The sequence below is a fragment of the Capsicum annuum genome, chromosome 4 (genome assembly GCF_002878395.1).
Source record: "Capsicum annuum cultivar UCD-10X-F1 chromosome 4, UCD10Xv1.1, whole genome shotgun sequence".
NCBI lineage: Eukaryota > Viridiplantae > Streptophyta > Magnoliopsida > Solanales > Solanaceae > Capsicum > Capsicum annuum.
In genome coordinates, this window is record NC_061114.1 from 91211815 (window position 1) to 91234849 (window position 23035).

The following is a 23035-nucleotide window of genomic DNA, read 5'->3' on the forward strand; positions in this document are numbered from 1 at the left end:
CATGCATGAACGATGCTAACTGACTGACTGATATTAACATAAAAGTGAAAACATGCATACGTAGTAACTGAGATGTGATTATGTGATACCTAGATATGGACACTAATACATGATCTACTAACATCTAGCATAACAAATACTAAAATTCTGATAACATAAATGACTGTGTCTGATAGTCCTAAATCTGATGGAACTATCTATGTTCCGTTCTGTAACTGAATTGATTGTATGTGATAGTCCTGATATACTAAAATCTGAAGAACTATTTGAGTTCTTTTACTGAGACTGGGACTAAAACTGTGGGTGATAGGTTTTTGAACGACATGCCCCAATAATGCATATATCTAAGTTGGGGTCCAATATCTGCCCCGACTGGAGGGGCGTCAATACCGCATCACCTGTAAGGATAGCTATGAGTGACCCTTAGCTGACAGGTACTAAAAATGAGAATGGTGGGAACCCTAAACTTATAGATTAATCCATCTCATCAACCCTAATCTGATGGGTTAAGATATTTCAACCTACGCTAGCTACGTAGTTCTTGAACACAAGGATGATTAGTAAGAATCACAACCTAAATTAGAAGGTGAGTTCCCATTCTTCAATTCACTCAGTGCTAATTTCTACTCCTATCTGAAGAGACTAAACATGATTTAACTGATGGTACATGGACTGAGTAACTGACTTCCGTTGACTGACGGATTAGTTTTACTATTTGAGAATTAACTAATATCATGAGATTTTTGAGGTTTCCTAAGTCACATGCCCGACTGAGTTCTATAGATCATGGATTGACTGAGATTATCGTGATAACATAAAATGGCTCTAGGCACACAACTATATCTTTCAGGTACAAGAAAGCAAAGTTCTCAAAATCTTATACATTGAAGGGAAATTCATAAAACATGTACATACTTGTATAGCTTCAATATCATGGTCAATCCATATCAGAACAACAACGCATATCACTCACATGGAATTCATGGGAAATCGTAAAGCATAGAGCATGGACTTGTAATTTAAGCTCTATTAAATTATGGGACATGAATTCTATCATCCTAGGCATATTATAAATCACTTTACATACATTCTTTTAGCTTAAGCGTGTTCATGAATTTCACCATATTAAGCCACAAAAGGATCATGAGTTTCAACTAACAAACACATACACTTCATGTAAACACCTTTAGATATCATCTTGAAACTTAAACAATAATCACCAACGTCTACATGCTTATATAACAACAAGAAAATCACAAAATTATATTTAAAATATGGTTCTTGAGCTTTATTAACGAAATGGATCCATAGATGAACACTACGCATACCTGACTCAAGGTTCTTGATGTTTTTGAATTTGAAGGATTTAAAATCCTTTGATTTTGAAGAAGATTGAGTCTTGTTCTTGGAGATTAAATTTAGAGAGAAACCTTAGTTTTTGTTTGTGAAATAATAATGAGCAAAATTACTGAATTCGGACTCATCTGGATATATATAGGCGATTGGCAAGTGACCAAAATACCCTTGTTAAAATGGCCTGGAAGTAAATTGAACGTGGCATGTGACAACCCGACTAATGGTCCATCAGGAAGTTGACGATCCATCATTTCGACCATCATACATGGACCAGAAATGAGGTTCACTAGATAAGAGTTGACGACCTGGATGACGGTCTATAAAAAAATCTAATAGTCCATCAACTCATCCATCAATCCTTATCCAGAACGTGGCCCTATTTCCTTGGATGTAATGGACAAATTGGTGGTCCGTCACTTGTTTGGCGGTCCGTCAACTTAGACGTCACACCTGGGCATTTCGGTCTGTTCTGAGTAAAACATCCATAACTTCCTTGTCTGGTGTCAGATTTGGACAAAATTGGTATCGTTAGAAATCTAACTCAATTTCCCACGTGATACAAAGTAGAAATCTCAAAAATACCAAGGGTACAAAAATAGATTTTTATTTCAAAGTAACTACTAGCATCCTTGAGATGATTTCTAAGTAGAAATAAGCACGGGTATCCAATATTGTTGACAGTGGATTTTTTTATCTTTCCTATTGATTTTGTGATCTTAGACTGTGAAGTGGACTTTCATATCCTAATTATTTTTGGGAAAACATTCTTAGGTACAGGAAGGACGTTGATTGATTCGAAGCTAGGACATCGGATGCTGAGACTCAATGCTGAACTTGTGATATTCAATATATGCAAATTTATGAACCAACCTGATAAGTTGAGAGTGATAACCGTGATTGATGTTTATGATGAAGTGATAGATTTATTCTATGATACTGATTCAGTGACTATTTGGGATGATGCTTATGATGTTGTTCCTATTGAAGAGAAGTTGGTTGTTGAAGGTTTTTTTACCGTGATTATAAACTTTGATAGTGATGGTATTGATGACTATGAAGAGATGGTATGTGCACTCTATGGGAGTTAACCCACTCCACTTGATCGCTTATCTATTGAGGAGACACCTATCTTATAGTTGAAGGCTTTCCCCTTTTATTTGTGATATATATTTTTGAGGGCCAACAATACTTTGTTGGTAATCATTGTAGCTGATTTGATTGATAAAAAATAGAAGCTTTATAATCAGTGCTGCATAAATTCAAGAAGGCCATTGGTTGGTCTATTGCAGATATTGTGGGTATCCTACATAGTCTTTGTACTCATAAGATCCAACTTGAATTGGATTGCGTTCCAAGCATAAAACATCAATTTTAACTCAATCCTCCTATGCCAGAGGTGGTGATTAAAGAGACAATTAAGTAGTTGGATGCTGGTGTAGTGTACCATTGTTGATAGCAAGTGGGCCTGTCCAGTAGAATATGTTCCAATGAAAGCTAGTATTAATGTTGTGCCTAATAAGAAGTGTGTGTATGGATTACAGGAAACTAAATGCATGGACCCAGAAGGATCACTTTCCCATACCCTTTATGAACCAGATGCTGGATGGACTTGCGGGTAGAGGATGATACTATTTTCTCAATACATACTCAGGCTACAACCAAATCACTATTGCACCTAAGGACCAATAGAAAATAACCATCATATGTCCTTATGGGACCTTAGTATTCAGACATATCCCATATGTGTTATGCAATACTCCAATCATATTTCAGAGATGCATGATGTCAATCTTCTCTGACATGGTAGAAGACACCATCAAAGTGTTTATGGATGATTTCTCTGTTATTGGTGATTCTTTTGATGACTGCTTAGTGCTCTTAGAAAATGCTCCTAGAAGGTATGAAGAAATAAACTTGGTACTTAATTTGAAAATATGCCGTTTTATGGTTAGAGAAGGTATAGTGCTTGGACACAAAATTTCAAAAAGGGGTATTGAGGTAGATAGAGCAAAGATTGAAGTAATCAAAAAAATTACCTCCATCAATTTCTGTGAAGGGTGTCCAAAACTTTTTAGGACATATTGGGTTTTATAGGAGATTCATCAAGGATTTCTCCAAGATTGTCAACCCTCTTTGTAGGCTTCTTTAGAAAGAGGTGAAATTTGATTTTACTGAAGCATGCTTAAAGGCTTTTAAATGTCTGAAAGAGAAGTTGATGACTGCTCCTTTCATAGTGTCCCCATATTAGTCCTTGCCATTTGAGATTATGTATGACGCAAGTGGATTGGTCTTAGGTTTTGTACTAGGCCAAAAAAAAAAAAAGATCCTTCATCCCATCTACTAGGCTAAAAAGGGACTAAATCCTTCAAAAAAAAAACTACACCATCACTGGACAAGAGCTGTTTGTAGTGGTTTTTGCCTTTGAGAAGTTTAGGTCTTATTTTATTGGGACAAAGGTGATTGTGCACACTGATCATGCAGTATTGCGGTACTTAATGGCAAAAAAAGATGCAAAGTTTAGACTGATTAGGTGGGTTCTATTGCTGCAAGAATTTGATTTTGAGGTTAAGGACAAAAAAGGCACTAAGAATCAAGTTGCAGATTATTTGTCTAGACTTGGAAAGGAAGCTATGCATAATGTTGAAGATAAGCTCAAGATTGATGAAAGTTTTCTAGATGATAAAATATTAGCAGCTTCCCAAGATCTAATTACATGGTTTACAGACTATTCAAATTATCTAGCAAGTGATCTAGTCCCAGAAGATCTTTCCTTTCAACAAAGAAGTTTATGCATGAGGTAAGGAAATTCTTCTGGGATGAGCCTTATCTATTTAGAATTTGTAATAATAGGATTATTCATTGATGTATACCTGAGTTGCAGATGATGATCATACTTGAGGCTTGTCACTCTTCTCCAGTTGAGCATCATCATGTAGTAACCTACAGAATCCACAAAATCTTGTAATGTGGGTACTATTGGCTAAAAATTTACAAAGATGCACAAGATTTTTCTTTAGCTTGTGATCAATGTCAATGCCAAGGTAACATTGCTAGACTCCATAAATATCCTATGAGTCCTATTTTAGAATTGGAATTGTTTGATGTATTAGGTATAGATTTCATGGGTCCTTTTGTGAGTTCATTTGGAATTAAGTATATTCTAGTGGATCTAGATTATGTTTATAAATGGGTGGAAGCGGTTTCGTTCCCTAACAATGAATCACGTAGTGTCGCCGCATTCTTGAAAAAGCACATCTGTTCTAAATTTGGCATACCACGTACAATCATTAGTGACGATGGATCATATTTTTGTAATCATCTATTCAATAGTCTTCTTGAGAAGTATGGAGTGGAACACAAGGTGGCAACACCTTATCATCCACAGACTAGTGGATAGGTTGAGGTGTCCAATAGAGAAATCAAGTCCATGTTGGCAAAGACAGTGAATGCCAAAAGGAGTAATTGCTCATGAAAGTTAGATGATGCATTATGGGCTTACTAAATAGCTATCAAGACCCCCATTGGTGATTCACCTTATCAACTAATGTATGGCAAGGCTTGTCACTTACATGTAGAGCTGGAAGATAAAGCACCATAGGGGTTGAAAAACTAAACTTTAAGTTGTAAGATACAACAAAGTTAAGAATGAACAAGATGAATGAGTTGGATGAATTTTGACATCGGGCGTATGAAATTTTTTCCCTTTAAAAAGAAAAGATGAAACTGCATCATGACCACAAAATTTAGAAGAGAATATTTGAGAAAGGCAACCATGTATTGCTCTACAACTCAAGGCTTTGCTTGTTCAAGCTAAGTTGATGTCTATACGGTATGGTCCCTTTACTGTGCTAAGAGTTTTCCCATATGGTACTTTGAATTGAAGCAAGATGGTGAAGCCTCATTCATGGAGAATGGGAAAAGACAAGAATTATATGGGTAACACTAAAGATGTAAGTATAATTTTTGAAATAGCCCTTAGTGAATTCTGAGTAACCAAGGTAATAACGTTATGCTGCGACATTAAATCAAGCGTTGCATGGGAGGAAACCCATGAGGCTAGTTGGTGAAATCTGAGTATCCAACATAGCCTCGTCATGCCGCGATATTAAATCAAGCAGTGCATGGGAGGCAACCCTTTTTTTCTACTTAGTTATTTATAAGGTAATATGTTTGTTCAGTGTGCTTGACTAAAAATTGCAGAAAAGAGCCAAAAAATCCAAAAAGTTAGGTTATACGGGCTCTTCACAAGTCGTATCTTAAGGTAAGGACTCGTAGTAGAAGTCATAAGGACTTGGGAGATAATTTAGATCAAGGTAAAAGTTTTTGGAGTCTTTATGACTCTGACAATGAGTCGTATCCTCAAGTTATGACTCGTCACACTGAGTCGTATCGACTCCAGAACCCAGGTAAAGTTCTAGGTCCTTACAAATGGAGGAAAAAATGTATGATTGGGTATGAGTTGTAAACATGACTCATAACCAAGCTTACTAGGTCGAGGGTCATGGGTCAACCCAGCCTAATTCTATTATTTTAAATAAAAGAAAGGCACCCAATTCGGGTACCTGACACTAAGAAAAATGAATACCTCCATTAATGACCAATCTTTGAGCTCTACAAGCATGATTTTGCTAAATAACACATGCCTAATCATTTGGTTCTCTCCCATTGCACGAATTTTGTACGAAATTGGGGAAGAAAAGTGAAAAGTCAATAAACCTAGAATCTCACCAACTTAAGTTAGTGTTGGATCATAAATTTAATATATTTTGGGTTGAAAAGGAAAATATGTGATATTTTAGACTTGCTTTAAGTTAAATATACCTGTGTATGAAAATTGTGAACCCTAGTTCTTAGGAAGTAAGTTTGAAATAGGTTTGGAGAATGAAATTGTACTTTGTTTGTTGAATAAGTGTCTTTTTGGACTGAAATAGGGTGGTAAAGTTGTGCATTGAAGGGTAGAATAGGGATTATGTATTTGAATCAACTCATAAGTTGAACTTCTATGTTGCAGTGGATACAAGAAACCTTATGACTCATATCTACAAGTAACGAGTCATGATGATACCCGTAATCACTGATAACATAGAAGTCTAACTGAGTGTATGTTCTGGTTTGGGTATGACTTACTTAAGAGAGTCATATCCAACCCTATCTACTCATAAACACAAGTCGTACTGACCTGGGAGGTAATATATATTAGAGCATTATTTATGGTCTGCTTATGAGTGTTGGTAAAGAGTCACAATTTGTCCTTACGACTGGTTCAGAGGACTCATAAGCAGACAAGTGAACATTCATATACACATTGATTGTTATACGATTCATACCAAGACAATACAAATTTTACCCCTTGTCGTACCCTTAACAGAATATGCACACTGACACTAAATTTATGTATTTTTTCTTTCCTTTCCTTAGTAATTACTAATGAATGTGTGAATATAGGTACTGTGCCTCCAAAAGGTGTTTTATCTTCAAATAGAAAAGAATGGAAATAAATAGACACTTGTTCCAAGACCTAATTACACATAGTTATCCAGCAGTAGTGGTGACCTTGTTGAATTCCCAATGAAGGGAAAGTTTTAGACAAGAGATCAAAGACTGACAAGAGGAAAAAAAGTCTTCACCCCAAAAGACTCTCCTCCAAAGGGACCAAGAAAGAAAAAACCCACACACCACCACCCAGAACACAATCCCAGTCTGAAGATAATAGTAGTAAGGATAATAAAGATGATGAAAATAGAGCATCTGAGGGTGATATAGGGGCATATGGCAATTTTTAATCTATTTCAAATAAAGCAAGTTTAGAAAATGAGAATGAAGCTGGGGAGAATGTGACACCTCTTGAGGTGTATCTTTTACCACTAGCTATTACACCTTCTTCGGTTCCAATCATTTAAGGATGGGGGTACCCGGTATATAGGAAATATACAATGATGGGTTGAGCAGACACCCCAATGAAAGAATCCAAAATTCTATATCTTGAGAGGCGATTGACCACCGCTAGGATATTTGAGCTGCCTAGATTTAAGGTGAGGTTCTATTAATATAGTTTTGAATGCCTGAATATAGTTCCTGACAAGTACAGTACCTCATTAGTGCAGGAGTTTTATGAGATGTATAAGGGAGAATTGAAAAGACAGTATCCACAGGGTAATTTATAAAGAAGTGGTGACCACACTACATCACTAACTATTCAGGGAGTGTGGGTGAACATTTCTCGATTCTTGAATGAGCTAAACATCCAATCACTAGTGAACGTAGGGGAGATAAACTACCACATGGATGAAATACAAAATATTACAAGGAAGTAATTAGGGCCAGAAGATAAAATAAGGCATTTTTTATAGATTGCGAGCTTGATTGATCTAATTGGAAAAAATGTTGTGTGGGTGGTATTTAGCCCAAAAGTGATGTTGTAAAAAATAGAAAAACATATATTAAACTTTGAGGAAATGGCATGGTGGACACTATCCCAACATAGACTCTATCCTACTACTAGGGATAATTTGCTCAGCCCAGTCCGTGCAGCATTGATAGCCAATTTCATGGAAGGCTATGAGTTTGATCTGGGAGAGTTTTTGACCTGAGAGAGATATGATAGAGTTATGTGAGGAGAGAAGTTATTGTTGGTGTCACCATGTATGATCACTAAATTATGTTTTTCTATAGGGGTGCAGAAACTTCCCAGGATTAACCAACTAGTTTAGCCAAGAAACATTATAGAAATGGGTTGATTTGGGATGCTACAAACCCCATGGCTAAGTAAGCTAATCGAGGAGCTGAGATAATAGCCGATATGTTAAGAAAAAGTGAACAGACAGAGGCTGTGAGGCTAGATGAGACAGGTGAGCAGACTAAGCCACATACAGACGATACATCAAGTACAACCACTACCCCTCCTTTGGCACAGTCTGTACTACCTCAACCAGAGCGATGCTGGTTGGATTGATAGTGATATTAAAGGCCATGTCTGATGAGGCAATAAAGATATTAGCCACATTGAAGAGGAAGTTTTGGTATATGAAAGGGGGTGTGAATCCATGGTTTGAGACTACGTTAGCAAACCAAGATAGATGGGTGCAGGTTCGGTTAGATATATTTAAGCAGCGGATGACCCAATAGTTGGGAAGCGACTAGATTCAAGATATAGTAGAAGTAAAAGCTGAGGTGGCCAAAATAAAAAGATGGTTGTTGAATTATATGACCGATCGATCATCCCAAAACCTATAGTTCCAAAATTGGATGAACACCTTGAGAGAAAAATAATAAGAGAAAGCACCAAACTGTAGAAAAACAACTATGAAAAAAGCTAAGAAAGATAGGCTACAGAGTGAGAGCGACTGACAGGTGAGGGTCGAAGAGGTGAAAGTTAGTGCCAGAAGCTCAAGGCCAACAATTATTGATATTGAGGGAGGCAGTGATGTAGCCCTAAATATTGATGTACCACTAAGAGTAATGGCCACAACTGATGCCACAATTATGGAGATAGTCCTAACAGTTGATGGGACTAAAGTTGATGATGGTGGGACTAGATTTGAGGGCTCATGTGATGATGAGGAAGTATAAGTTAGCACCTTGAGTACCCAGGTATGTTCCCAATCCCTTGCATTTCATTTTTAAATGCACCAAGGATAGTACCTAGGATTTAAGTTGGGGCTGGGGATGTACCAAGGTCGCTACAAGCTATACTTGCCATGTTTCGAAGCCCATGGCCACAATCTAAAAAATTTGAGAACTGACATGTGTTTGTTTCTTTTTTTTGTTATGTGTATGCTGAAATAACTAAAAATAGGATGAAAAATTGTACTTGTGGTAGTATATGTTGTTTATAACTATGTTAAAATTATTTAATTTTGAAATAATTATGCTGAAAAATTGATATCCCTTCTAAGTTTTTGTGTTATCTCTATGAAGTGTGTATTTGTGTGAGATGACTGTGAATATGATAATGGCATTAGTATTAGGAGTAGAACAACTAGGGTGAACAATTGCATAACTAGAAAAGTAGTACCTAGCTGTATAACCCTGTGCGAGTGTATGTGAGGCGTTACTTAGTTCCCCATGTGTATAAATCTAAAACTTTCCGATTACTCTTATCTAGAGTTTAGGATAGTATAGTAGGAGATGATCATAGGACATTTTTGTTTTGAGTTAACTTGAGACTAAATGCCCAACCAAATATGATTTGAATCCCTTGATCCCATTGTTCGACCCTTAATTAACCCATTTCTTGATTACACTAATTTCACCCTTCCATTTCATTTACAATGAACCTGTATTGGCCTTGGTCCTCCTTGGACACTATTCACCTCAACTCAGAAAAATTGCCTAAGTTGAGGGTGGCTATTATAGGGGTGCATAGGGAAAAAGGTGTATGAAGAAAGATGTGTAGAAATAAAATGAAAAATGAATAAAAAATAAAAAAAAAAAAGAAAAGAAGAGCAAAAGTAAGTGAGAAAACAAAACCACACCTAGTCCATTTTAATGTGCTTTAAAAAGAAAAAGGGAGACATAAGGGTAGAAATAAAATAAAGAAAGTGGATAATAAGTAGACCAAAAATAAAGTGTAGTGTCACGGAGGTGTAGTCACTTAAAAATCCCAAAAAGATACCATACCAGCCCCAAACCTACGTTACAACTGAAGAAATTCCTTTAGTGATCCTACCCCGTCTATTCAAAAACTTAGGAAGAGAGCATATGGGCAAGCCTATGGTATTTTATATACAATGGTCGATACTTCTTTGTGAGCGAGAGTGTCCCTGGTAATATCCCTGAATAATTTGATTCATCTAATTTGAGTGAATGTGATTTCATTAATTATGAGTGCACAAGGGGTATATTGTTAGGTTGCTAGACTATTCAACGAATGTGATTTGCAATGCCTAGTTGTATGTTACTAATGTAATGCCATCATGGGATTTCTTTTTGTCATTCCTTGTACCAAATTGATATACACAGTTGGGATCTTGCAAAGTAAAACTAGGAGGGGGAATAAAATGTTGAAAATTAAAATGAAACGTTTTCCATAGGTATATTAGGTACTTCCTATTTAAGCAACGTTGTTGTGAGTAGTATTTTTGCTTTTTGTTTCACCCGAGGACACACCAACTTTCTAAGTTGATGGTGTTGATGCGTCATGGTAACACTTTTGAAGCTTAAAATAAAGAATTTACTCTTGTACTTAGGTTGTTTTAGTAGATATGAGGTGGTTTTATGCTTATTTTAGGTGAAATAGGTAAATAAAAGTCTTGGAATGAAATTGGAAGAAAAATAACTGAAAAAAATGAAGTCTGTAGATGATATAAGTCACCTCATGAGTTTTCATATAAAACATAGAAACCAAAGCCAAGAAACAAAGCAAAGTGCAGGAAATATACAAGTGGAGCATACGAGTCATAAGATGAGGATACCGGTTGTGTCAAGAAACTATAAAGAGAAAAAAACCTAAGGCTCCCATTTAGAGTTTAAGTCACAAAAGAAGATAAGTCAAAATTCTGTACCAACCAACCATAAGCAAACCCGGGTCCTGAGGTTGGAAAGATAAATGCCTAGGTGGTAACGAGTGAAGGCCAGGAGTTGTATTGTCAAGGTATGACTCATTAGCATGAGTCATAAAGATAACAAAAAGTTGAAGCCCTAGAAGATCAGACACTATAGAACATATGAGAGGAACTGTATGACTCATAAGAAGACCATATAAGAGGATTAGCGAGTCATACCCTGTGTGACATCGCTTTTCCTACTCTGATTTAATGAGGATTTTAGAGTATTTTGAGATACTATAAATACCCTATGGTTTACCTTTTATTGGGTGACACTGTTAGACGTTCTTTAACATTATTCTACATACTTTTACAATACCTTACATTATTCGTGATATTTTTGGGTTATTATTTAATTAAAGAATTTGGATTTTACTATTCTTATTCTTGTGCAATTAATTACATAAATTCTTTATTGATTAACATGGATTGTTGGAGATTCTCAACATGTTCATCCTACTCCTCTTATTGATCCCAATACAACACTTCCTCGTACTCTAGGAGATACATAGAATGTCGTATATTTATAGATACAATAATTTATAACTACTACTGAGTTAGAAAGAAGAGCATCTAAAGAGGCTCAATTAGCTGAAGAGGATGGGTTAGCTCAGCAAGGAAGACTAGGTAGACCACGATAAGTAGCCGTGCATAGTGACAGAGTTTAGAGAGGTATAGCTCCATTAATTCCTGCATATCAACACTTACACCCATAAAATAATGAAGAGGATATGGGTTATGTTAAACCTACTAGATAGAAGCCATCATTCCTCTTGCTCTACCCCCGTAATGTGATGTTTGATATTACTAACACAATGATCGATTCGTTGAATTTGAAAGGTTTGTTTTTGAGATCAGCAACAGATAATGCAAACATGTATCTTGCTAATTTTACTAGAATCTACACATCATACACTATTCTGGGGGAAGATCAGGAAGCATTGAGGTTGTGGTTATTCCCATTTTTACTGATAGGTGAAACATCACTATAGTTAGGTAAACTTCTGAGAGGTTCCATCAATACTTGGTATCAGTTGCGTAGGTAGTTTCTAAACATTTTTTCCATCCTACAAGGATGCTACAATTGAAAGATGAAATCTATGATTTTAGATAGCTACCTGCAGAATCCGTGTATGAAGCATGGTTTATATTCAAGAAAAAGTTGAGCACGGTACCTAATCATAGAATCACATGGTCCAATTTGTTGGAAATCTTCTATAGATCACTGAATGTCAGTTCTAGAGAAATGGAAGATATTATTTCAGGAGGTGTATCTATGCATCTTTAGTGGGATGTTGCGCAAGATATGCTAGATGATATTTTGGTTACTAGTTGAGGATGGCATACTAGAGATAATGAGAATGGTGCAAGTACATATGCTATTGGAGCTCCTAATAATTATGGAGTTGGTTAGGATTTGGTAGCATAAGAGGTTGAACAACTTTGGATAGATATTGGGCTAGTTATAAAATAATTCACAACTATGAGTGCTGAGAAAGTAAATACAGTTGTGGCATAAGGATCTACTTCTAGGATTGTCAAGACTGAATCTGAAGAGGAAACAAAGTATCTTTATCATTGTTTGGTAGATTTTTGAGCTCTAGGGTAAGGGAATCAATATTGGAACTATTACAATGATTGATACAAAGATAAAAATAGAGATAGAGATGGTGATTAGTGGCGGAAAGATGATTATAAGGATAAAAGTGATAGGTATGTTCCACTAGGTAGACATGATTCATAATCTAGAATGGAGGAACTTTTGTCAAAATTAGTTAAAGGACAAGAAATTCAAGAAAGTTGTCTTAAGGAGATTAAGGCAGATCTATCAGGGCTAAATCAGAAAGTTGAGTCATATTATACAATAATGAAATAGTTGGAGAACCAATTTGGTTAGATGTCAGCCACAATAAATCAAAGGCAGCCTGGCGCTCTTCTTAATAACACAATGGTAAATCCTAAAATTGATAGTCACTGCCATGCCATTACCACTTGGTGTAGTAAAACCACTATGGATCCTCCTGTACCCACTGTTGATGAATAAAAGAATGATGATGATTTTGTTAATATAGAAAGTAGTAGAAAGAAAAATAAAGGAAATGACACGGTTGAGGAGCCTATTTTGAAGTCCATCCCGAGAGACCTTGCCCTCCTTTTCCTCAAAGGCTGAAAAAGAAACAAGAAGAGGGTAAATATAAAAAATTTTTATCAAATTTTTTTTATTTTTGTTGAAGGAGCTATCAGTTAACATCCCACTTGTAGAGGCATTTGAGAAAATGCTAGGATATAAAAAATTCATGAAGAATCTAATTACCAAGAAGAGGCCAGTCAGTTATGAGACAATTGACAATATTCATCATTACAGCGTTGTACCCACTAAATCATTGGTAGAGAAGAAGGAGGATCCGTTGCTTTCACCATTCCTTACACCATTAGATCTTTCAATTTCACTCAGGCATTATGTAATTAGGGTGATAGTATCAACCACATGCCATTAGCAGTATTTAAGTAGTTGGGGTTGAGATCTCCTACAACAACCATATTGAGATTAGTAATGGCAGATTGAATGATGAAAAAACCAGCTGGTATTCTATATGATGTATTGGTGAAAGTGGTTTTTTTAATCTTTCTTGCTGATTTTGTGATCTTAGACTGTGAAGTAGACTTTCAAGTCCTAATTATTTCTAGAAGACTCTTTTTGGGTATAGAAACAATTAATAATTAATCTATATAATGAACAGATGGATTTATTCTATGATGTTGATTCAACGACTGTTTTGGATGATGCTTCTGATGCTGTTCTTATTGAAGAGAGGTTGGGTGTTAAGATTTGGTTGCCGTGATCATGAACTTAGACAATAATTGTATTAATGACTATGTTGAGATAGTGTGTGCGCTCTATGGGAGTGATTCTTATACTTATGCACCAAAGAAGCTTGATTTGGATTTGAAAAATAGAACCACTCCACCTGCTCTCCCATCGATTGAAGATCCACCTATCTTAGAGTGGAAGGTTCTCCCTTTTCATTTATGATATGCTCTTTTTGGGGGACAACAACACTTTGCCAATAATTATTGCAGCTGACTTGGTTTATAAAAAAGTGAAAGATTTATTATTAGTGTTATAAAGATTTAAGTGGGCCATTGGTTGGTCTACTGCAAATATTGTGGGTATCCCGCCTGGTCTTTGTACTCATAAGATCCAACTTAAGCCAGATTGAGTTTGAAGTATATAACATTAATGTCGACTCAATCCTCCTATGCAGAGGCGGTGAACAAAAAAATAATAAAGTGGTTGGATGCTGGTGAAGTATATCCCATTGGTGATAGCAAGTGGGCTTGTCTGGTATAATATGTTTCAAAGAAAGGAGGTATTGCTGTTGTGCCTCATGAGAAGAATGAGATAGGACCAATGTGGCTAGTCACAAGATGGAGAGTGTGTATGTAATTTAGGAAACTGAATTCATGAACCTAGAAGGATCACTTTCCCATTCCCTTTATTGATCAGATGCTAGATAGACTTGTGGGCAGAGGATGGTACTATTTTCTAGATAGGTACTCAGGATACAACCAAATCACTATTGTGTTTGAGGTCTAACAGAAGGAAACCTTCACATGTCCTTATGGGACCTTTGCATTCAGATGTATGTCATTTAGGTTATGTTACGCTCCAACCATATTTCGGAGATACATGATGTTAATTTTCTCTAAGATGGTAGAATACACTATCGAAGTGTATGTCATTTGGTAATTCTTTTGATGAATGCTTAGTGCACTTAGAAAATGCTCTTAGAAGGTGTGAAGAATGCAACTTGGTACTTAATTGGGAAAAGTGCCATTTTATGGCTAAAGAAGGTATATTTCTTTGACACAAAATTTCAAAATGGGGTATTAGGTAGATAGAGGAAGATTTAAGTGATTAAAAAATTACCTACACCAATTTCTATGAAGGGTGTCCGAAGCGTTTTAGGACATGCTGGGTTATAGGCGATTCATCAAGGATTTTTCCAAGATAGCCAACCCTCTTTGTAGGCTTCTTGAGAAAAAGGTGAAATTTTATTTTACTGAAGCATGCTTGAAGGCTTTTGAATATTTTAAAGAGAAGTTGATAACTGTTCCTATCATAGTGTCCCCAAATCGGTCCTTGCCATTTGATATTATGTATGATTCAAGTGGATTGGCCTTAGGCGCTGTACTAGGCCAATGAAAATAAAAGATCCTTCATTCCATCTACTATGCTATCAAGGCACTAAATCCTACTCAAAAGAACTACACCATTACTGAACAAGAGTTTTTGGTAGTGGTTTTCGCCTTTGATAAGCTTAAGTATTATTTGACTGGAACAAAGGTGATTGTGAAAATTGATCATGCAGCATTGCAGTACATAATCAAAAAAAAATGCAAAGCCTAGACTGATTAAGAGGGTTCTATTAGAGTAATAATTTGATTTTGAGGTCAGGGATAGAAAAGGCACTAAGAATCAAGTTGTGGATTATTTTTCTAGACTTATGGAGGAAGCTATGTAGAATATTGAAGATGGGCTAAAGATTAATGACAGTTTTCTAAATGAGCAAATATTAGAAGCTTCCCAAGATCTAATTCCATAGTTTTCAAACTATGCAAATTATCTAGAAAGTGATCTAATCCGAGAAGATCTTTCCTTTTAGCAGAGAAAGAAGTTTATGCGTGAGGTAAGAAAATTCTTTTGGGATGATCCTTATCTATTTAGAAATTATGTGGATAGGATTATTCATAGATATATTCCTGAGGTAGAGATGACGAGCATACTTGAAGCCTATCACTCTTCACCAGCTGGGGGGTCATCATAGAGAAACCCGCATAGCCCACAAAATCTTACAATATGGGTACTATAGGTCAACAATTTACAAAGATACACATAATTTTGCTTCAAACTTGTTATCTATGTCAATGCCAAGGAAACATCACTAAACGCCCTGAAATTTCTATAACTCCTATTTTATAATTGGAATTATTTGATGAGTAAGGTAAATATTTCATCAATCCACGAGGATAGTTGGTAAAATCTGAGTATCCAACTTAGCCCTATCATGAAGCAATGTTAAATCAAGCGCTGTGCGGAAGGAAGCTCATTTTTGTACTTAGTTCTTTATAGCATAATAAATTGTTTAGTGTATAGTACTAAAGATTGCCAAAAAGATATAAAAAATTCTAAGAAGTTAGGTCATACAGACTCTTCACAAGTTCTATCTTAAGGTAACGAATCATGAGTAGGAGTTGTAAGGACCTAGGATATGATTTGAATCCAAGAAAAAGTTTTTGGAGTCTTTACAACTCTGAGAATGAGTCATACACTCAAGGTACGAGTCATCACACTGAGTCGTATCGACTAAAGAACCCAGCTAAAGGTCCAGGTCTTTACAATTAGAGGAAAAGACCCGTAAGCTTGGGTACGAGTAGTACACATGAATCTTAACAAAGCTTACCAGGTCGAGGGTCGCGGGTCAACCCGACCCAATTCTCTTGTTTTAAACAAAAGAAGGGGACCCAATTCGCGTACTTGACATTAAGAAAAATGAATACCGCCATTAACAAAAAATCTTTGAGCTCTACAAGTATTATTTCACTCAAAAACACACATCTAATCAGTTTGTTCTCTCCCATTGCATGAATTTTGTAAGAAATTAGGGAAGAAAAGTGAAAAGTCAAGAAACCTAGAATCTCACCAACTCAAGTAAGTGTTTGAGCTTAAATTCAATATATTTTGGGTTGAAATTGAAAATGTGTGAGATTTTACACTTATTTTAATTTTAATATAGTCGTGTAAGAAAAATGTGATTCCTAGTTCTTAGGAAATAAGTTTGAAATAGGTTTTGAGAATAAACTTGTACTATATTTGATGAATATGTGTGTTTTTAGACTAAAATGGGGTGGTAATGTTGTAAATTAAAGCGTATAATAGGGATTATGTATTAGAATCAACTCATAAGTTAATCTTCTATGTTACAGTGGATACACAACACTTAACGACTCGTACCTACAAGTAACGAGTTGTGATGAGACTCATAATCACTGAAAACATAGAAGTCTAACTAAGTATAGGTTTTGGTCTTGGAACGACTAACCTAAGAGAGTCATATCTAACCCTTAAGACTAGTAAACACAAGTCGTACTGACCTACGAGGTAATATATATTAGAGTATTATTTCTGGTCTGCCTATGAGTATTGATAACGAGTAATGACTTGTCCTTATGACTGGTTAGAAGGACTCATAAGTAGACAAATGAACATTCATATACACACTGATTATCATATGACTTAGGCATATAAGTCATACCCAGACGATATGACTCTTACCCCTATTTGAAACACCCAGATGATACGACTCTTACTTCCATTTGAAACACCTAGGCTTTTATCAATAAGGAAAATTTCCTCATTTGATATGTTTGATCTAGGTACGACTAGGGGCATGAATCATGCCCCTTTGATATGAGTTATATCCTCTTCTCCCTCTTCTTTCATACCCTAGTTAGTGTGGTAAGGGTCACTAACTATCCTAGCTATGAGTGAGCCTCCAAACAATCATACCTTAAGATATGATTCATACAAAGATGAATCATATCGGGTGAGGTCTTAGCTTGGAGTGAACTATTTTTGGTACATTTGATGATATGGTTTAGAGAATAAGTCGTACCCTTTGGTTATGACTCTATGGTGGGTAGTCATACCCTAACCAGTATGGATGACCTAGGAGAAGCCTAGGGTACAAGTTAGAGTACCACTCGTACCCTAGGCTATGGTCTCTTAAGTGAGTCATGCCCTTACACATTCTTATTTTCCAGCTTTTAAGTTGAGGACCTTATAGTCATTTCCTACACTCAAACTTATTTGTGAAGAATTGGAGGCTAGGGTTTCAAGTGTGCTCTTTAAGAGTCAAAGTAAAGTCAAGAATCTTGGTGAATCAAGTTGTCTAAGGCATATAACTCTTCCACTTGATAAATAACTCTAAAACTATGTATTTTACACTTAGATTAGTAAGTGTACGTGGTATTTTGAAATCAAATAAAAAGGGTTTTATTGCCTAATAATGTCGGCTTTTGATTAAACTTGTGTTTGTACAGGTTATTGATGATGATTTTCACTTTTGGGTCTTGAGTAACTCTAATTTTTAAGATTTCTACCATGAATTTGGTCTTGATAAAGGTATGCACATAAGGTGTTTGTGAAAATATCTAAATGAAATATCTAGTTACATGTTGATGATGTTGTGAACTAGGGGAATGGACCAATGAGTATGAATGGTTGATAAATGCTATGTTAAAGATATTTTTAGCCATGTAATGTCTTAAATTATAACCATGCTGGGTTGATGGCTATAAAAAGGGTCCAAGTCCCTAAGAATGAACTTTAATTATGTGTGGAACTAAAGTGTGGTATAGAAAGGCTAATGAAGGTTGAATGGCTTGTAATGGTCTTGATGACTATAATTTGAATTGAATGATGATTTTAATGAAGGAATTGGTCTAATAAAGTGGATAATCGATGAATACTCCCATGAAGACCTTATGGTCCCATATGGTGTTGATGTGGGTAAATGGTTCAAGTCCTAAAATGTGAAATGGATTTAATAGATGTTAATGTATGAACTAAAAATGGTTAAGAGTTCAAATGTCATCTAATAATGTCAATGAAATGACTAGTGGTTCGAGTCCCTAGTCCGATGAATGTCTTATGGTTTGAGTCCCTTGCTTAAGAAAAATGACTAGTGGTTCGAGTCCATAGTCTAATGAATGGCTCTTGTTTCATGTCCCTTTCCTAATAGTATGGCTTATGGTTCAAGTCCCTCATCTAATAAAATGACTTGTGGTTCGAGTCTGTATTCTAATGAATGGCTTGTGGTTTGAGTCCCTTGCCTAATGGCATGTCTTGTGTTTTGAGTACCTCTCCTAATAAAATAACCAGTGGTTTGAGTCCCTAGTCCAATACATGTCTTGTGGTTTAAGTCCCTTACTTAATGAATTTTCTTGTGATTCGAGTCCATTTTCTCATAAATTTGCTTATGATTTGTGTTTTCTTTGTTACATAATATGAATATGTCATGTGTGTCTATATGTATGATTATGTATTTAAGAATGTGATTGAAAATGATGTAATGACTTGGATTTAAATGATAATGTTATTTTATCCTTATTCTTGAGTTACATGCTTGTGCTCCAAACGTTAACCGTCTCTGAACTCTATGTCCCCACACGACATAAGGGCCAAAACATCATCTTCTTTTCCTATGCAGTGATTAGGTCATCAAAGTGGTTCTTACATTGACTTTAGAGTGGTGAGCTTCGTCACTTAGGAAGACATTCCTTCTTAGTCTCCTATTTTTAGACTTTGTCTTATTTTGACTTGGTTTGGCTATTATTGGGGGCTTGTCCCGACATATACATTTTTGAACATCGGTGTATGTAGAGGTATTATAGATGACTGTGAACTTGGGTGTAATGGCTAGTTTGATGAATCTAATAAAGTGTTAGAAATGTTTAAGTTATGACTTATAGTATGTTTCCGCTATTTTATCTTATAGTTTGGATTCATTCAACCCTTGTGATTTATATTAATTTAAGTTAGGTTACCGGGGTAACCTCTGGTTCATGTGGGCTTTAGGTGCCCATACGACATGGCCTAATTTTGAGTTATGTCAAGTTGGTATTAGAGCATAGGTTCATGGTCAATTAGGTGTCCACAATGCTAGGTCGTGAACAGCCAACCATCATACTACAAAAATTGGATAGGTTTAATCTATAGTAATTAGGCCGTGTCAAGTAGAGTCTCTTTTATGGGTGTGAAATGCACCACACTTATAAGAGATGGGCTATGAGAAATTTTAGGAATATTTCCCTTTCTTGTGTTTTAATCTTAAGCTTTAGAGTCTAATATCTTGGATTTCTCTGATTTTTATTTACTATCATTCAGATCATGCCTCCAAGGAGATCTAAGATTCAGGTAAACACCTCGGCCCCGACTAAGGGCCCTATGGATAAAGCTTGTCCAATTTTTGGAGTTCAGACTCGGACTAGGTCTATGGCATCTGACCATTTTTGTAGGGTCCAACCTATCTTCACCAACCTTAACTATGAGAGTGACGTCCTATTTTGTCACCTCAAGGGGATGCTACAAATATCAAGTTTCACTGCTCTATCAACCTCTTGACATAATCTATAGCTTCTCAATCGAAGTGTGGTGCTCCAGCTACCATTTCTTCTGAGGCCATAAGGATTGGCCAATTCATGAGGTTAAGCACTCCCATGTTTATGGGTACGAAGGTTGAGGAAGATCTTCAAGGCTTCATTGATGAAATAAAGGAGATGTTCTAAATCATACATGCTTTGGAGGTTGAGGTCATTGAGTTTCCTTTCTACCAATTGAAAGATGTAGCATACCAATGGTATGAATGGTGGGAATTGTCTAGAGGCTTTGATGCTAGCTCCTCCATGTGGGAGAACTTCTTCAAGGCTTTCTTAGACCGCTTCTTTCCTCAAGAGTTCAGGAAAGATAAAAAAGAAGAGTTTGTGAACTTGAAGTAAGAGAGGATGTTCGTTCAAGATTATGCCTTGAAATTCCATTAATTATCAAGGTATGCTCCCGATATGGTCTCTAGCACGATGGCTATGATATGTAAGTTTGTCTCGGGATTGTCTTGTGAGTTTTTCCTTGAGAGCAAAGAAGCTTTGTTTATTAAAAATATGGACATATCTAGGTTGATCGTGTATATGCAACAAGTGGAAGAAGAGAAACAAAAGAAAGTTGAGTTGAGTGAAAGGCAAGGGAAGAAGTTTAGTGGTGGTAAGTGGTCTAGAAATAAGTAGGGGAGTTTGAGTTATTTCTCCTCAGTTAATGCTCCTTACCCAAGGTCGTCGGGTGATCATTAGTCTCAGTTTAGTAGTGGGCTCCTAGCATAGAGTAACCAATTCCAGGCTAGTAGTGCTCAGTCGGCTCTACCCCTTCCTCCCTGTAGATTCTATGGTCAAAGTCATCGTGGTCAGTATGAGAAGGGGTGGAATAGATGTTTTAGTTAGGGCCAGATGTAGCACATGCAATATGAGTTCCCCTCTTGGGTAGCTACTTGGGCCAACAAGGACCCTATTGCTACTCCATCTACCCCCGCACCAAAAGGTGATATGTCTTTTTCTGCTTTTATTTCTAGCATCGGTGCTTGATGGAATTGCTTTTATGCTCTTGCTATTCACCAGGATTCTGAGGCATCTCCTGATGTTGTCACAGGTATGTTGAGAATTTTCTCCCATGATGTTTATTATTTATTTATTCCATGGTCTACACTTTTTTATGTGACCCTATTATGGATATGCATCGTAATTGTGATCCCGAGGGTCTATCGGTTCCTTTTTTTATTTATACCCTAGCAGGAGACTCTGTGATTGCTAAAAGTGTCTATAAGGGGTGTGTGATATTTGTTGGTGGTAGAGATACTTTCATAGACTTGATAGAGTTGGACATAATCGATTTTGATGTCATTCTAAGGATGGATTCGTTGCATTCATGTTATGCTTTCTTAGATTGTCGGACCCATAGGGTCATGTTTAAATTCCCTAATAAGTCGGTCATTGTATGGGAAGATAGTTTTTTAGTGCCTAAGGGAAGATTCATTTCTTATCTTAAAGCTCAAAAGTTGATTTCAAAGGGGTGTTTGTATCATTTGGTTTGAGTTAAAGATTCTAACTCGGAAAAGCCTTCTTTAGAATCTATTCCCATGGTTAATGAGTTTCTTGAGATGTTTCTCGATGATCTTCCCGGTGTTTCTCCCAATAGGAAAATTAATTTTTGGATTGATTTTTTTATCACTCATCTGATTTCCATCCCTCCTTATCGAATGGCTCTGGTGGAGTTAAATGATCTTATGGAGCAATTAAAGGACTTCCTAGACAAATGTTTCATCCATCCTTGTGTGTCCTCTTGGAGTGCTCCTGCATTGTTTGTGCGCAAGAAGGATGGTTCCCTTACTATGTGCGTTGATTATCGTCAGTTGAACAAAGTAACCATAAAGAATAAGTATCCTCTTCCTAGGATAGATGATTTTTCTAATCAACTTCAGGGTGCAAAGTGTTTCTCTAAGATTGATGTTAGATCAAGTTATCATCATCTTAATATTAGAGAAGCGGATATCCCTAAGACTGCTTTTAGAACCCGATATTATCACTATGAGTTTCTTGTCATGTCTTTTGGGTTGACCAATTCCCCGTGGCATTCATGGACTTAATGAATAGGGTCTTCCATTCATTCTTGGACATGTTTGTCACTATCTTTATGATGACATCTTAATCTATTCTAAGAGTGACTCGGATCATGTCGATCATCTCCGCTCCGTGTTACAAACTTTGAAGGATCATTATTGGTATTCCAAGTTCTCTAAGTGTTAGTTTTGGTTAAAAGTCATAGCTTTTCTTGGTCATGTTTTCTCTAGAGAAGGGATCATGGTAGATACCCAAAAGTTTACGGTGGTTAAGAAGTGGCCTAGACCTACTACTCCAACAAATATTTGGAGCTTCTTAAGTCTAGACAGTTACTAAAGAAGATTTTTAGAGATTTTCTCAACCATAGCTGCCCCATTGGCCAAGTTGACCCAAAATAAGGTCAAGTTCTTATGGTCGAATGCATGTGAGGGTAGTTTTGAGAAGTTAAAAAATAAATTTACTTCGGCTTTGGTTTTGACCTTGCCCGAAGGTAATGATAGCTTTGTGGTATATTGTGATTCTTCTCAAATTAGTCTCGGTGGTGTTTTAATGCAATATGGTAGGGTAGTGGCCTATGCTTCTAGGCAATTGAAAGTTTACTAAAAGAACTACCTTACTCACAACTTAGAGTTGTTAGACATGGTTTTTGCATTAAAGATTTGGCAGCATTATCTCTATGGTGTTCATGTTGAATCTTTTTCAAACATAAGAGTCTTCAGTGTGAGTTTACTCAAAAAGAGTTGAACCTCAGGCAAAGAAAGTGGCCTGAGTTGTTGAAATACTATGATATTAGTCTTTATTACCATCCTGGTAAAGCTAATATAGTCGTTGATGCTCTTAGTAGATTTTCTCTAGGAAGTTTGGCCCATGTAGATGAGGATAAGAAGGAATTGGTGAAGGACATTCAC